The sequence below is a fragment of the Phyllobates terribilis genome, unplaced genomic scaffold, assembly GCF_046119375.1.
Source record: "Phyllobates terribilis strain yellow unplaced genomic scaffold, ASM4611937v1 Scaffold_710__1_contigs__length_769263, whole genome shotgun sequence".
In the NCBI taxonomy this organism is placed as follows: domain Eukaryota; kingdom Metazoa; phylum Chordata; class Amphibia; order Anura; family Dendrobatidae; genus Phyllobates; species Phyllobates terribilis.
Genome location: NW_027363470.1, coordinates 673,566 through 687,032, shown reverse-complemented (window position 1 = coordinate 687,032; position 13,467 = coordinate 673,566). Strand labels below are relative to the sequence as shown.

Sequence of the window (13,467 nt, the reverse complement as noted above, 5' to 3'; positions counted from 1 at the left end):
ATTGCATCACATTACATGGCAATGCAATGCACAGTTGCTGAAGTTGAACCAAAATGAGCTTGTAATCTGGCTTCTGCAACTTTGAACATGAAAAATCCAATGAGGAGAAGAAAAGCAAAGCCAAAGAGTCCATCCCAAAATCCGACAAACAAGCAAAATGAACAAAAAACATTGAATTCAATTCTTTCTGATTTTAGAAACTGCATTAAAGAAGGGGTGCACCGGTCCTGGAGATACTGCAATACCAGGTCAATGCGTGGAGTGGACAGAGCAAGCTCTTTTTCCATCTCCCTGTTCTAAAAATCCATTTAATATATGGTCCCCAGATAGGGGACGTATCAGATATTAAACTGATAAGAACAGATACTACACTTGATCTTAGCCAAAAGGCCGAGAAGCGATAACCAGAATTGGTTTCAAACTACGGAGCCACCCAAGGATCCTGAAAAGTCCATTTGTGGAGATGAGCTCCTGGACTCCCGTTAAGAAGACATGTTGTCAACCTCTAGATCCCTTACATGCCTGCACTTTTCGGCTTGCTGCTGCTGCAATCCACGCGTTTTAGATCTGCATAACTCCACCTCTTTAAACACAGCACCTTCACCCCCTGCTGTTCCCACCCGCCTCAACACCGTTGGAATGGAGGAGAACCAATTAAGGCGGGGGGTGGGGTGGAACGAGCAGCTGTCTACCCTTAGCAGGAGGGCTCCTGATTACATACCTCTCCTGCTGCTGCTGCTGCTGGCTGTCCAGCAGCAGACTGAAGGTGGCTGCTGCTGTGCACAGGTATATAAAGGCTCAGAGCCTATTATGACACGCGCAGCAGCGTTCCATTGCCACATTCCATCTACTGCAGGCAGGATACCTGGCTGGCTGAATGTCGCTGAGAAGCTCACAGAGACCGCCATAAGCAACAGTTTAACAGAATGCCACAGACTAATCAACCAAACTTTTTGGGTTGGGTTCTCTTTTATAGTCTGCAGGCATTAAATGAAAGAAGTCAGTGTTCCAGCAGAAGGAGACAACGTTTCAGAAAAGGCATTGTAGCAAACCAAAAAAGAAATTTTAAGCGCAGCAGAGTAACCAGCGCACATACCTGTTAGCTCAGGTGAGTTTAAAAGGCTGCTGTTGATAACAAGGGCATTTGCTAAATAGATGGTGTGTGTGCAACAATATACTGAAAGGTCAATTATATTGTGCAGCTTATCTCACCACCTGTAGTTATTTAGGTGAAAGCTCCAAAATGCTTGCCTAATATGTCTGTTTATCCAAAAGGAAGTAAAAAGGGAGAGCTAGAAAGATAGCATTGCATCACATTACATGGCAATGCAATGCACAGTTGCTGAAGTTGAACCAAAATGACCTTGTAATCTGGCTTCTGCAACTTTGAACATGAAAAATCCAATGAGGAGAAGAAAAGCAAAGCCAAAGAGTCCATCCCAAAATCCGACAAACAAGCAAAATGAACAAAAAACATTGAATTCAATTCTTTCTGATTTTAGAAACTGCATTAAAGAAGGGGTGCACCGGTCCTGGAGATACTGCAATACCAGGTCAATGCGTGGAGTGGACAGAGCAAGCTCTTTTTCCATCTCCCTGTTCTAAAAATCCATTTAATATATGGTCCCCAGATAGGGGACGTATCAGATATTAAACTGATAAGAACAGATTTTTTTTTTTTATCGAAAGCCCGAATTCGTGTACAAAACCCGAGTGCGCTTAAAAAAGTGACAAGTGCCACAAAAAAAGTGCACTAGGATGCTGGTCTTCTTGAAACCCTCTCCAAAAGGAGAAGGGTCCCCCAAACCATTCCCCGTCCCTCCGAGCCAGAAGGCCACAGCGAGGAACAGGGACAAATAGCCACCTCCAGCCGGAGCCAGAGGCGACCCAATCTTACCCCCAGCACCTGCCCGAGTTCTCACCCGAGCAAGGCACTGGGAGCCAAAGACTGTGCTCCCCTCCCGGAAGAGGGGAGCCAACAACGCTCTCCTCCCGAAAGAGGAGAGCCAGGGGGGTTCAGGGGGGAGCGGAACCTGATGGCCACACACTCCCCCCCTAGACCTGCCAAGAGAGGAACCCGTAAGGGAACCGCATCCCGACAAAATCCTAGTAGGACGTGACACACGTGAATAAGTGGACACACAGTGACAAAGAAATTAAATAAATAGTGAAGGTTTCACAGTATAATACTGCCCGGACCTTCGACCGGGAATTGAAAAATTCCCCATCCTAAGGCCAGAAGGCCCGGAATAAGGGTGTGTGCGAAGAAAGAAAATTTAAAGTGCTTGTGCAAATGTGCCATAAACTCAAGTGGGGTTCCCAATCCCAGTGAGTTAAGGCACCCCAGGGTCACCACTCCTGGGGCACTTCACACTTCGGGCTTTCGATCTTCCCCGGCCCAATGGCGTCGATCCTGGGGGGCCATGCTTTCCACCAGATGACTATATTAGCCACCTGGCGTACTAACAAGCGCCTAAACCCCAGTGTGCATAATGTATCAATCTACTAGGGCGGCCAACATCCAAAACCGCCTTTTCGAAAGATACTACACTTGATCTTAGCCAAAAGGCCGAGAAGCGATAACCAGAATTGGTTTCAAACTACGGAGCCACCCAAGGATCCTGAAAAGTCCATTTGTGGAGATGAGCTCCTGGACTCCCGTTAAGAAGACATGTTGTCAACCTCTAGATCCCTTACATGCCTGCACTTTTCGGCTTGCTGCTGCTGCAATCCACGCGTTTTAGATCTGCATAACTCCACCTCTTTAAACACAGCACCTTCACCCCCTGCTGTTCCCACCCGCCTCAACACCGTTGGAAGGGAGGAGAACCAATTAAGGCGGGGGGTGGGGTGGAACGAGCAGCTGTCTACCCTTAGCAGGAGGGCTCCTGATTACATACCTCTCCTGCTGCTGCTGGCTGTCCAGCAGCAGACTGAAGGTGGCTGCTGCTGTGCACAGGTATATAAAGGCTCAGAGCCTATTATGACACGCGCAGCAGCGTTCCATTGCCACATTCCATCTACTGCAGGCAGGATACCTGGCTGGCTGAATGTCGCTGAGAAGCTCACAGAGACCGCCATAAGCAACAGTTTAACAGAATGCCACAGACTAATCAACCAAACTTTTTGGGTTGGGTTCTCTTTTATAGTCTGCAGGCATTAAATGAAAGAAGTCAGTGTTCCAGCAGAAGGAGACAACGTTTCAGAAAAGGCATTGTAGCAAACCAAAAAAGAAATTTTAAGCGCAGCAGAGTAACCAGCGCACATACCTGTTAGCTCAGGTGAGTTTAAAAGGCTGCTGTTGATAACAAGGGCATTTGCTAAATAGATGGTGTGTGTGCAACAATATACTGAAAGGTCAATTATATTGTGCAGCTTATCTCACCACCTGTAGTTATTTAGGTGAAAGCTCCAAAATGCTTGCCTAATATGTCTGTTTATCCAAAAGGAAGTAAAAAGGGAGAGCTAGAAAGATAGCATTGCATCACATTACATGGCAATGCAATGCACAGTTGCTGAAGTTGAACCAAAATGAGCTTGTAATCTGGCTTCTGCAACTTTGAACATGAAAAATCCAATGAGGAGAAGAAAAGCAAAGCCAAAGAGTCCATCCCAAAATCCGACAAACAAGCAAAATGAACAAAAAACATTGAATTCAATTCTTTCTGATTTTAGAAACTGCATTAAAGAAGGGGTGCACCGGTCCTGGAGATACTGCAATACCAGGTCAATGCGTGGAGTGGACAGAGCAAGCTCTTTTTCCATCTCCCTGTTCTAAAAATCCATTTAATATATGGTCCCCAGATAGGGGACGTATCAGATATTAAACTGATAAGAACAGATACTACACTTGATCTTAGCCAAAAGGCCGAGAAGCGATAACCAGAATTGGTTTCAAACTACGGAGCCACCCAAGGATCCTGAAAAGTCCATTTGTGGAGATGAGCTCCTGGACTCCCGTTAAGAAGACATGTTGTCAACCTCTAGATCCCTTACATGCCTGCACTTTTCGGCTTGCTGCTGCTGCAATCCACGCGTTTTAGATCTGCATAACTCCACCTCTTTAAACACAGCACCTTCACCCCCTGCTGTTCCCACCCGCCTCAACACCGTTGGAAGGGAGGAGAACCAATTAAGGCGGGGGGTGGGGTGGAACGAGCAGCTGTCTACCCTTAGCAGGAGGGCTCCTGATTACATACCTCTCCTGCTGCTGCTGCTGCTGGCTGTCCAGCAGCAGACTGAAGGTGGCTGCTGCTGTGCACAGGTATATAAAGGCTCAGAGCCTATTATGACACGCGCAGCCAGCGTTCCATTGCCACATTCCATCTACTGCAGGCAGGATACCTGGCTGGCTGAATGTCGCTGAGAAGCTCACAGAGACCGCCATAAGCAACAGTTTAACAGAATGCCACAGACTAATCAACCAAACTTTTTGGGTTGGGTTCTCTTTTATAGTCTGCAGGCATTAAATGAAAGAAGTCAGTGTTCCAGCAGAAGGAGACAATGTTTCAGAAAAGGCATTGTAGCAAACCAAAAAAGAAATTTTAAGCGCAGCAGAGTAACCAGCGCACATACCTGTTAGCTCAGGTGAGTTTAAAAGGCTGCTGTTGATAACAAGGGCATTTGCTAAATAGATGGTGTGTGTGCAACAATATACTGAAAGGTCAATTATATTGTGCAGCTTATCTCACCACCTGTAGTTATTTAGGTGAAAGCTCCAAAATGCTTGCCTAATATGTCTGTTTATCCAAAAGGAAGTAAAAAGGGAGAGCTAGAAAGATAGCATTGCATCACATTACATGGCAATGCAATGCACAGTTGCTGAAGTTGAACCAAAATGAGCTTGTAATCTGGCTTCTGCAACTTTGAACATGAAAAATCCAATGAGGAGAAGAAAAGCAAAGCCAAAGAGTCCATCCCAAAATCCGACAAACAAGCAAAATGAACAAAAAACATTGAATTCAATTCTTTCTGATTTTAGAAACTGCATTAAAGAAGGGGTGCACCGGTCCTGGAGATACTGCAATACCAGGTCAATGCGTGGAGTGGACAGAGCAAGCTCTTTTTCCATCTCCCTGTTCTAAAAATCCATTTAATATATGGTCCCCAGATAGGGGACGTATCAGATATTAAACTGATAAGAACAGATACTACACTTGATCTTAGCCAAAAGGCCGAGAAGCGATAACCAGAATTGGTTTCAAACTACGGAGCCACCCAAGGATCCTGAAAAGTCCATTTGTGGAGATGAGCTCCTGGACTCCCGTTAAGAAGACATGTTGTCAACCTCTAGATCCCTTACATGCCTGCACTTTTCGGCTTGCTGCTGCTGCAATCCACGCGTTTTAGATCTGCATAACTCCACCTCTTTAAACACAGCACCTTCACCGCCTGCTGTTCCCACCCGCCTCAACACCGTTGGAAGGGAGGAGAACCAATTAAGGCGGGGGGTGGGGTGGAACGAGCAGCTGTCTACCCTTAGCAGGAGGGCTCCTGATTACATACCTCTCCTGCTGCTGCTGCTGCTGGCTGTCCAGCAGCAGACTGAAGGTGGCTGCTGCTGTGCACAGGTATATAAAGGCTCAGAGCCTATTATGACACGCGCAGCCAGCGTTCCATTGCCACATTCCATCTACTGCAGGCAGGATACCTGGCTGGCTGAATGTCGCTGAGAAGCTCACAGAGACCGCCATAAGCAACAGTTTAACAGAATGCCACAGACTAATCAACCAAACTTTTTGGGTTGGGTTCTCTTTTATAGTCTGCAGGCATTAAATGAAAGAAGTCAGTGTTCCAGCAGAAGGAGACAACGTTTCAGAAAAGGCATTGTAGCAAACCAAAAAAGAAATTTTAAGCGCAGCAGAGTAACCAGCGCACATACCTGTTAGCTCAGGTGAGTTTAAAAGGCTGCTGTTGATAACAAGGGCATTTGCTAAATAGATGGTGTGTGTGCAACAATATACTGAAAGGTCAATTATATTGTGCAGCTTATCTCACCACCTGTAGTTATTTAGGTGAAAGCTCCAAAATGCTTGCCTAATATGTCTGTTTATCCAAAAGGAAGTAAAAAGGGAGAGCTAGAAAGATAGCATTGCATCACATTACATGGCAATGCAATGCACAGTTGCTGAAGTTGAACCAAAATGAGCTTGTAATCTGGCTTCTGCAACTTTGAACATGAAAAATCCAATGAGGAGAAGAAAAGCAAAGCCAAAGAGTCCATCCCAAAATGGGACAAACAAGCAAAATGAACAAAAAACATTGAATTCAATTCTTTCTGATTTTAGAAACTGCATTAAAGAAGGGGTGCACCGGTCCTGGAGATACTGCAATACCAGGTCAATGCGTGGAGTGGACAGAGCAAGCTCTTTTTCCATCTCCCTGTTCTAAAAATCCATTTAATATATGGTCCCCAGATAGGGGACGTATCAGATATTAAACTGATAAGAACAGATACTACACTTGATCTTAGCCAAAAGGCCGAGAAGCGATAACCAGAATTGGTTTCAAACTACGGAGCCACCCAAGGATCCTGAAAAGTCCATTTGTGGAGATGAGCTCCTGGACTCCCGTTAAGAAGACATGTTGTCAACCTCTAGATCCCTTACATGCCTGCACTTTTCGGCTTGCTGCTGCTGCAATCCACGCGTTTTAGATCTGCATAACTCCACCTCTTTAAACACAGCACCTTCACCCCCTGCTGTTCCCACCCGCCTCAACACCGTTGGAAGGGAGGAGAACCAATTAAGGCGGGGGGTGGGGTGGAACGAGCAGCTGTCTACCCTTAGCAGGAGGGCTCCTGATTACATACCTCTCCTGCTGCTGCTGGCTGTCCAGCAGCAGACTGAAGGTGGCTGCTGCTGTGCACAGGTATATAAAGGCTCAGAGCCTATTATGACACGCGCAGCCAGCGTTCCATTGCCACATTCCATCTACTGCAGGCAGGATACCTGGCTGGCTGAATGTCGCTGAGAAGCTCACAGAGACCGCCATAAGCAACAGTTTAACAGAATGCCACAGACTAATCAACCAAACTTTTTGGGTTGGGTTCTCTTTTATAGTCTGCAGGCATTAAATGAAAGAAGTCAGTGTTCCAGCAGAAGGAGACAACGTTTCAGAAAAGGCATTGTAGCAAACCAAAAAAGAAATTTTAAGCGCAGCAGAGTAACCAGCGCACATACCTGTTAGCTCAGGTGAGTTTAAAAGGCTGCTGTTGATAACAAGGGCATTTGCTAAATAGATGGTGTGTGTGCAACAATATACTGAAAGGTCAATTATATTGTGCAGCTTATCTCACCACCTGTAGTTATTTAGGTGAAAGCTCCAAAATGCTTGCCTAATATGTCTGTTTATCCAAAAGGAAGTAAAAAGGGAGAGCTAGAAAGATAGCATTGCATCACATTACATGGCAATGCAATGCACAGTTGCTGAAGTTGAACCAAAATGAGCTTGTAATCTGGCTTCTGCAACTTTGAACATGAAAAATCCAATGAGGAGAAGAAAAGCAAAGCCAAAGAGTCCATCCCAAAATCCGACAAACAAGCAAAATGAACAAAAAACATTGAATTCAATTCTTTCTGATTTTAGAAACTGCATTAAAGAAGGGGTGCACCGGTCCTGGAGATACTGCAATACCAGGTCAATGCGTGGAGTGGACAGAGCAAGCTCTTTTTCCATCTCCCTGTTCTAAAAATCCATTTAATATATGGTCCCCAGATAGGGGACGTATCAGATATTAAACTGATAAGAACAGATACTACACTTGATCTTAGCCAAAAGGCCGAGAAGCGATAACCAGAATTGGTTTCAAACTACGGAGCCACCCAAGGATCCTGAAAAGTCCATTTGTGGAGATGAGCTCCTGGACTCCCATTAAGAAGACATGTTGTCAACCTCTAGATCCCTTACATGCCTGCACTTTTCGGCTTGCTGCTGCTGCAATCCACGCGTTTTAGATCTGCATAACTCCACCTCTTTAAACACAGCACCTTCACCCCCTGCTGTTCCCACCCGCCTCAACACCGTTGGAAGGGAGGAGAACCAATTAAGGCGGGGGGTGGGGTGGAACGAGCAGCTGTCTACCCTTAGCAGGAGGGCTCCTGATTACATACCTCTCCTGCTGCTGCTGCTGCTGGCTGTCCAGCAGCAGACTGAAGGTGGCTGCTGCTGTGCACAGGTATATAAAGGCTCAGAGCCTATTATGACACGCGCAGCCAGCGTTCCATTGCCACATTCCATCTACTGCAGGCAGGATACCTGGCTGGCTGAATGTCGCTGAGAAGCTCACAGAGACCGCCATAAGCAACAGTTTAACAGAATGCCACAGACTAATCAACCAAACTTTTTGGGTTGGGTTCTCTTTTATAGTCTGCAGGCATTAAATGAAAGAAGTCAGTGTTCCAGCAGAAGGAGACAACGTTTCAGAAAAGGCATTGTAGCAAACCAAAAAAGAAATTTTAAGCGCAGCAGAGTAACCAGCGCACATACCTGTTAGCTCAGGTGAGTTTAAAAGGCTGCTGTTGATAACAAGGGCATTTGCTAAATAGATGGTGTGTGTGCAACAATATACTGAAAGGTCAATTATATTGTGCAGCTTATCTCACCACCTGTAGTTATTTAGGTGAAAGCTCCAAAATGCTTGCCTAATATGTCTGTTTATCCAAAAGGAAGTAAAAAGGGAGAGCTAGAAAGATAGCATTGCATCACATTACATGGCAATGCAATGCACAGTTGCTGAAGTTGAACCAAAATGAGCTTGTAATCTGGCTTCTGCAACTTTGAACATGAAAAATCCAATGAGGAGAAGAAAAGCAAAGCCAAAGAGTCCATCCCAAAATCCGACAAACAAGCAAAATGAACAAAAAACATTGAATTCAATTCTTTCTGATTTTAGAAACTGCATTAAAGAAGGGGTGCACCGGTCCTGGAGATACTGCAATACCAGGTCAATGCGTGGAGTGGACAGAGCAAGCTCTTTTTCCATCTCCCTGTTCTAAAAATCCATTTAATATATGGTCCCCAGATAGGGGACGTATCAGATATTAAACTGATAAGAACAGATACTACACTTGATCTTAGCCAAAAGGCCGAGAAGCGATAACCAGAATTGGTTTCAAACTACGGAGCCACCCAAGGATCCTGAAAAGTCCATTTGTGGAGATGAGCTCCTGGACTCCCGTTAAGAAGACATGTTGTCAACCTCTAGATCCCTTACATGCCTGCACTTTTCGGCTTGCTGCTGCTGCAATCCACGCGTTTTAGATCTGCATAACTCCACCTCTTTAAACACAGCACCTTCACCCCCTGCTGTTCCCACCCGCCTCAACACCGTTGGAAGGGAGGAGAACCAATTAAGGCGGGGGGTGGGGTGGAACGAGCAGCTGTCTACCCTTAGCAGGAGGGCTCCTGATTACATACCTCTCCTGCTGCTGCTGGCTGTCCAGCAGCAGACTGAAGGTGGCTGCTGCTGTGCACAGGTATATAAAGGCTCAGAGCCTATTATGACACGCGCAGCCAGCGTTCCATTGCCACATTCCATCTACTGCAGGCAGGATACCTGGCTGGCTGAATGTCGCTGAGAAGCTCACAGAGACCGCCATAAGCAACAGTTTAACAGAATGCCACAGACTAATCAACCAAACTTTTTGGGTTGGGTTCTCTTTTATAGTCTGCAGGCATTAAATGAAAGAAGTCAGTGTTCCAGCAGAAGGAGACAACGTTTCAGAAAAGGCATTGTAGCAAACCAAAAAAGAAATTTTAAGCGCAGCAGAGTAACCAGCGCACATACCTGTTAGCTCAGGTGAGTTTAAAAGGCTGCTGTTGATAACAAGGGCATTTGCTAAATAGATGGTGTGTGTGCAACAATATACTGAAAGGTCAATTATATTGTGCAGCTTATCTCACCACCTGTAGTTATTTAGGTGAAAGCTCCAAAATGCTTGCCTAATATGTCTGTTTATCCAAAAGGAAGTAAAAAGGGAGAGCTAGAAAGATAGCATTGCATCACATTACATGGCAATGCAATGCACAGTTGCTGAAGTTGAACCAAAATTAGCTTGTAATCTGGCTTCTGCAACTTTGAACATGAAAAATCCAATGAGGAGAAGAAAAGCAAAGCCAAAGAGTCCATCCCAAAATCCGACAAACAAGCAAAATGAACAAAAAACATTGAATTCAATTCTTTCTGATTTTAGAAACTGCATTAAAGAAGGGGTGCACCGGTCCTGGAGATACTGCAATACCAGGTCAATGCGTGGAGTGGACAGAGCAAGCTCTTTTTCCATCTCCCTGTTCTAAAAATCCATTTAATATATGGTCCCCAGATAGGGGACGTATCAGATATTAAACTGATAAGAACAGATACTACACTTGATCTTAGCCAAAAGGCCGAGAAGCGATAACCAGAATTGGTTTCAAACTACGGAGCCACCCTAGGATCTTGAAAAGTCCATTTGTGGAGATGAGCTCCTGGACTCCCGTTAAGAAGACATGTTGTCAACCTCTAGATCCCTTACATGCCTGCACTTTTCGGCTTGCTGCTGCTGCAATCCACGCGTTTTAGATCTGCATAACTCCACCTCTTTAAACACAGCACCTTCACCCCCTGCTGTTCCCACCCGCCTCAACACCGTTGGAAGGGAGGAGAACCAATTAGGGCGGGGGGTGGGGTGGAACGAGCAGCTGTCTACCCTTAGCAGGAGGGCTCCTGATTACATACCTCTCCTGCTGCTGCTGCTGCTGGCTGTCCAGCAGCAGACTGAAGGTGGCTGCTGCTGTGCACAGGTATATAAAGGCTCAGAGCCTATTATGACACGCGCAGCCAGCGTTCCATTGCCACATTCCATCTACTGCAGGCAGGATACCTGGCTGGCTGAATGTCGCTGAGAAGCTCACAGAGACCGCCATAAGCAACAGTTTAACAGAATGCCACAGACTAATCAACCAAACTTTTTGGGTTGGGTTCTCTTTTATAGTCTGCAGGCATTAAATGAAAGAAGTCAGTGTTCCAGCAGAAGGAGACAACGTTTCAGAAAAGGCATTGTAGCAAACCAAAAAAGAAATTTTAAGCGCAGCAGAGTAACCAGCGCACATACCTGTTAGCTCAGGTGAGTTTAAAAGGCTGCTGTTGATAACAAGGGCATTTGCTAAATAGATGGTGTGTGTGCAACAATATACTGAAAGGTCAATTATATTGTGCAGCTTATCTCACCACCTGTAGTTATTTAGGTGAAAGCTCCAAAATGCTTGCCTAATATGTCTGTTTATCCAAAAGGAAGTAAAAAGGGAGAGCTAGAAAGATAGCATTGCATCACATTACATGGCAATGCAATGCACAGTTGCTGAAGTTGAACCAAAATGAGCTTGTAATCTGGCTTCTGCAACTTTGAACATGAAAAATCCAATGAGGAGAAGAAAAGCAAAGCCAAAGAGTCCATCCCAAAATCCGACAAACAAGCAAAATGAACAAAAAACATTGAATTCAATTCTTTCTGATTTTAGAAACTGCATTAAAGAAGGGGTGCACCGGTCCTGGAGATACTGCAATACCAGGTCAATGCGTGGAGTGGACAGAGCAAGCTCTTTTTCCATCTCCCTGTTCTAAAAATCCATTTAATATATGGTCCCCAGATAGGGGACGTATCAGATATTAAACTGATAAGAACAGATACTACACTTGATCTTAGCCAAAAGGCCGAGAAGCGATAACCAGAATTGGTTTCAAACTACGGAGCCACCCAAGGATCCTGAAAAGTCCATTTGTGGAGATGAGCTCCTGGACTCCCGTTAAGAAGACATGTTGTCAACCTCTAGATCCCTTACATGCCTGCACTTTTCGGCTTGCTGCTGCTGCAATCCACGCGTTTTAGATCTGCATAACTCCACCTCTTTAAACACAGCACCTTCACCCCCTGCTGTTCCCACCCGCCTCAACACCGTTGGAAGGGAGGAGAACCAATTAAGGCGGGGGGTGGGGTGGAACGAGCAGCTGTCTACCCTTAGCAGGAGGGCTCCTGATTACATACCTCTCCTGCTGCTGCTGCTGCTGGCTGTCCAGCAGCAGACTGAAGGTGGCTGCTGCTGTGCACAGGTATATAAAGGCTCAGAGCCTATTATGACACGCGCAGCCAGCGTTCCATTGCCACATTCCATCTACTGCAGGCAGGATACCTGGCTGGCTGAATGTCGCTGAGAAGCTCACAGAGACCGCCATAAGCAACAGTTTAACAGAATGCCACAGACTAATCAACCAAACTTTTTGGGTTGGGTTCTCTTTTATAGTCTGCAGGCATTAAATGAAAGAAGTCAGTGTTCCAGCAGAAGGAGACAACGTTTCAGAAAAGGCATTGTAGCAAACCAAAAAAGAAATTTTAAGCGCAGCAGAGTAACCAGCGCACATACCTGTTAGCTCAGGTGAGTTTAAAAGGCTGCTGTTGATAACAAGGGCATTTGCTAAATAGATGGTGTGTGTGCAACAATATACTGAAAGGTCAATTATATTGTGCAGCTTATCTCACCACCTGTAGTTATTTAGGTGAAAGCTCCAAAATGCTTGCCTAATATGTCTGTTTATCCAAAAGGAAGTAAAAAGGGAGAGCTAGAAAGATAGCATTGCATCACATTACATGGCAATGCAATGCACAGTTGCTCAAGTTGAACCAAAATGAGCTTGTAATCTGGCTTCTGCAACTTTGAACATGAAAAATCCAATGAGGAGAAGAAAAGCAAAGCCAAAGAGTCCATCCCAAAATCCGACAAACAAGCAAAATGAACAAAAAACATTGAATTCAATTCTTTCTGATTTTAGAAACTGCATTAAAGAAGGGATGCACCGGTCCTGGAGATACTGCAATACCAGGTCAATGCGTGGAGTGGACAGAGCAAGCTCTTTTTCCATCTCCCTGTTCTAAAAATCCATTTAATATATGGTCCCCAGATAGGGGACGTATCAGATATTAAACTGATAAGAACAGATACTACACTTGATCTTAGCCAAAAGGCCGAGAAGCGATAACCAGAATTGGTTTCAAACTACGGAGCCACCCAAGGATCCTGAAAAGTCCATTTGTGGAGATGAGCTCCTGGACTCCCGTTAAGAAGACATGTTGTCAACCTCTAGATCCCTTACATGCCTGCACTTTTCGGCTTGCTGCTGCTGCAATCCACGCGTTTTAGATCTGCATAACTCCACCTCTTTAAACACAGCACCTTCACCCCCTGCTGTTCCCACCCGCCTCAACACCGTTGGAAGGGAGGAGAACCAATTAAGGCGGGGGGTGGGGTGGAACGAGCAGCTGTCTACCCTTAGCAGGAGGGCTCCTGATTACATACCTCTCCTGCTGCTGCCGCTGCTGCTGCTGCTGCTGCTGCTGCTGTGCACAGGTATATAAAGGCTCAGAGCCTATTATGACACGCGCAGCCAGCGTTCCATTGCCACATTCCATCTACTGCAGGCAGGATACCTGGCTG

The 13,467-nt window shown here is 45.5% G+C and overlaps 10 non-coding genes and 1 pseudogene across 10 annotated transcripts; all 11 read right to left on the bottom strand.

Annotated features, from left to right (window-relative positions):
- Positions 1-211: 211 nt before the first annotated feature.
- Positions 212-402, bottom strand: LOC141236584 (U2 spliceosomal RNA). Its single transcript, XR_012302238.1, has one exon. It is a non-coding gene; the product is annotated as a U2 spliceosomal RNA (small nuclear RNA).
- Positions 403-1,516: 1,114 nt separating this feature from the next.
- On the bottom strand, positions 1,517-1,700 carry LOC141236719 (U2 spliceosomal RNA). The gene has a single exon (XR_012302368.1). It is a non-coding gene; the product is annotated as a U2 spliceosomal RNA (small nuclear RNA).
- Positions 1,701-2,489: 789 nt separating this feature from the next.
- LOC141236791 (U2 spliceosomal RNA) lies at positions 2,490-2,581 on the bottom strand (annotated as a pseudogene).
- A 1,108-nt stretch (positions 2,582-3,689) lies between these two features.
- LOC141236582 (U2 spliceosomal RNA) lies at positions 3,690-3,880 on the bottom strand. Its single transcript, XR_012302236.1, has one exon. It is a non-coding gene; the product is annotated as a U2 spliceosomal RNA (small nuclear RNA).
- A 1,115-nt stretch (positions 3,881-4,995) lies between these two features.
- Positions 4,996-5,186, bottom strand: LOC141236581 (U2 spliceosomal RNA). The gene has a single exon (XR_012302235.1). It is a non-coding gene; the product is annotated as a U2 spliceosomal RNA (small nuclear RNA).
- A 1,115-nt stretch (positions 5,187-6,301) lies between these two features.
- LOC141236580 (U2 spliceosomal RNA) lies at positions 6,302-6,492 on the bottom strand. The gene has a single exon (XR_012302234.1). It is a non-coding gene; the product is annotated as a U2 spliceosomal RNA (small nuclear RNA).
- Positions 6,493-7,601: 1,109 nt separating this feature from the next.
- Positions 7,602-7,792, bottom strand: LOC141236579 (U2 spliceosomal RNA). Its single transcript, XR_012302233.1, has one exon. It is a non-coding gene; the product is annotated as a U2 spliceosomal RNA (small nuclear RNA).
- A 1,115-nt stretch (positions 7,793-8,907) lies between these two features.
- Positions 8,908-9,098, bottom strand: LOC141236578 (U2 spliceosomal RNA). Its single transcript, XR_012302232.1, has one exon. It is a non-coding gene; the product is annotated as a U2 spliceosomal RNA (small nuclear RNA).
- Positions 9,099-10,207: 1,109 nt separating this feature from the next.
- On the bottom strand, positions 10,208-10,398 carry LOC141236577 (U2 spliceosomal RNA). The gene has a single exon (XR_012302231.1). It is a non-coding gene; the product is annotated as a U2 spliceosomal RNA (small nuclear RNA).
- A 1,115-nt stretch (positions 10,399-11,513) lies between these two features.
- LOC141236576 (U2 spliceosomal RNA) lies at positions 11,514-11,704 on the bottom strand. Its single transcript, XR_012302230.1, has one exon. It is a non-coding gene; the product is annotated as a U2 spliceosomal RNA (small nuclear RNA).
- A 1,115-nt stretch (positions 11,705-12,819) lies between these two features.
- Positions 12,820-13,010, bottom strand: LOC141236622 (U2 spliceosomal RNA). The gene has a single exon (XR_012302274.1). It is a non-coding gene; the product is annotated as a U2 spliceosomal RNA (small nuclear RNA).
- Between the last annotated feature and the right edge of the window lie 457 nt (positions 13,011-13,467).